Here is a 2,843-nt window from a genome sequence, read left to right as displayed (position 1 = left end):
ATCCCTTGTAGATTTCAAAGAGAAAGAGTTTTATGTGAAAAATGTTCTTAGGATCTTTTGGTGAGAGATGTGAGTTGGGTTTGACATTGAGAAATGATGTGTAAATTGTATGTTTGGGAAAAGAGTAGAACAATGGAGATTGAGCATTATATGCATGAGTTGATCCCTTTCTTAGATATATTATGTGCAATGTCAAGGCTACTTGTCTTGAGAGTAAACCACCTTAAAGATCATGTATCTTGAACCTCTTGACTCACTTGAATAAAAAACATTTCCTTACCCAACCAAATGATTTGGACCAATTGACCATTTGCAAGAATTCACCTGATGTTTTATGTTTAATGAATGTGAGAGTTGGTTGATTTGAATGTGTGGATGTTTGATGATGATTGTAAGGACAAAAGGAGTTGAGATATGCCTAGAGAAGCTAGAGTATAATAAGAGAGTGTGCTCATGTTGGATTTAGATGTTGAATTGAGTGCTAGATGTGTTTCTTTTGGCTATGAGCTCCCACCTTCAAACCTCTCTCCCTATGAGTTCTAGAAAGTTCACTTGTGGACAAGTAAAAGAACAAGTTTGGGGGAGTTGATATCTTGCATATTTTCATTGTGTTATCCATTCACCCATGTGCATTTTGATCATATAGACCAGGATTTAGCCATGTTTAGGTTGCATTTTGCATACATGAGTCTTTATTAGATATTGGAGTACCACATGGAGTTCTTGGAGACATTTGAGTGCATTTGGAGCTCAAAAGAGGTGATAAAGGTGATCATTGGACGAGCAGTGCATGAGAGCGACCCTACCGGAGCGACCCTACCGGAGCGACGCCATGAACTCGCTGTGCCCTACCTCTCAGAGCGACCTTACCAGAGCGACCTCACGAGGTCGCTCGCCATTTCATCGTTTTGGAGTGCAAAAATAGACCCGGAGCGACATCTCGCAGCGAAGACCTGAGGTCGCTACCAACACCCAGAGCGACCTCCCGGAGCGACGTGCCGAGGTCGCTGCTGTAGAAACCCATAAAAAAAAATGGTCGAGTATGGGTGGTCGAGTCGCAGACGATCAGATTGTTTTTGTCTGAACCATGAGTCAAGTATCCCACTAAACAATGGTTAGACAATTTGGTATATTTACTCAAAAGACGTTTGAAGCATGACACTTTTGGAAGCACAACAGGAAGACCGAAAATTGGGCGGAAAACCCCAATTTCGGTATTTTGGAATTTTTAGAAGAAGCCGGAAACTCGGGAAATATTTTCCATCAAGTCAGGATTCATTTGGAGTTTATTAAAAATAATCAGATCATCAGAACGGCGTCGAAAAATATTGGGATTGATCGCGGGACGAAAAATTCACTGGAAAGGCCAAAATTGGACGAATGGACCGAGAAGCTCGAGGTGGCTCGATCTATGAGATCAGGACGTGGTGGCAACTGCCTGGCATGGTATGTGGCAAGAGAAGCATGAGGTGTTCCAGTAAAAATGATCACAACATGCGGAGTGACACATAGAAGCACGAGGTGGAACGGCCAAGCACGAGGTGTTGCGATGCATGCAACCAGGCCATGCGGCCAGACATGTGGAGGACGTGGTGTCTCCTTGAATGGAGCCAGGCCATGCATCCAGACAGGTAGAGGGCGTGGTGTCATCCTGCATGAGACTGAGACATGCAGCCAACCATGTGGAGCACGAGGTGTCGCCGCGCATGCGTCCGGAGCCATGCGAAGCGACACCCGGGCTGCCACGCGGCTTGTTCCTGATTGGTTGATGTTTCCTATAAGTAGCCCACGATCCCCTCTCATTTGAACACATTCATAACACTTGAAAGTCAGTTCAAAACGTGATAAAGAAAGCAAAGAAAGAAAGATCGAGTTTCGATAGTTTTCGAGCGGTTCTGCTCTAGTGAAGGGAGATCAGATATAGTGGAGACCAGTTCAAGACCAGTCTGGATGTGGGTCTACTTGAGAAGGTCGAGAAAAGGTTCAGATCGCAGAAGTCGGGTTTGGGGTCAAGGCCACAGTCAACCAAAAACAGCGAGTTATAATCGATTGATTGCTGTGTTGTTTTCATGCAGGATCTCGTTACGTGGAAGTTGGATCATGGCAGGTGGTTGGGTTTAACTGAGTAACGGTTTGAATAATTGAGGTTATGTTGATTGAGTTGATGGCATGCTTGTTATTGTTTGAGAACCGTAGTAGCATGCTAATGGTTAGGTTGATTGGTTAGTTAGCGAATGCTGAATGCTTAGATGATATCGCTAAATTGTGGATAGTTAGGTATTCTGGTGGATAGTTAGGTATTCTGGAATTAGTCTTTATGCTAGATTCTGGAATATGATTGATTGTGTTAATTTGCGATTAATACTAGGAACCTTGTGTTATTTTTACTGGGTTTATTATTATTCGTATTTTGGCCATATAGCATTTGTGTAACCCACAATGCTAGGCATGTTTGAGGTGGAATGTGTTGATTGTGTGGTGATTAATACTAGGAACCTTGTGTTATTTTTACCGGGTTTAGTATTAATCGTATATTGGCCGATATATTAGGGTGAGTTAGTGTTCCTTCATACCTCGTACCCGGCGGGTTCAAGGAAACCCCTTATTCGCTGGATCGGGAAGACTCAGACGAACGGGGTCATATCCTATGGCTGAGTATTACACGACGGTGTAATGTGGCAGTGGCCCGAAGGACTGTGGGCTGTCGCGCGGTGACCCGAAGGACTGTGGGCTGCTGTCGGTTGAATGTTCTTTCTTCCGGCCTTTGTGGTAGGGAGATAGGATATTGCCGATAGTGAAGGAGGAACCTAACGTCACCAGGGCCCGAGTTTGTTATATATATT

At 44.1% G+C, this 2,843-nt stretch overlaps 1 pseudogene; it reads left to right on the top strand.

The window, feature by feature from the left end:
* LOC106311957 overlaps positions 1–2,843 on the top strand; it is a 24,251-nt pseudogene that overhangs the window by 2,837 nt on the left and 18,571 nt on the right.

The sequence above is a fragment of the Brassica oleracea genome, chromosome C8 (assembly GCF_000695525.1).
Source record: "Brassica oleracea var. oleracea cultivar TO1000 chromosome C8, BOL, whole genome shotgun sequence".
NCBI lineage: Eukaryota > Viridiplantae > Streptophyta > Magnoliopsida > Brassicales > Brassicaceae > Brassica > Brassica oleracea.
The sequence above is the reverse complement of the archived record's forward strand: the minus strand, read 5'-3'. Positions and strand labels throughout refer to the sequence as shown.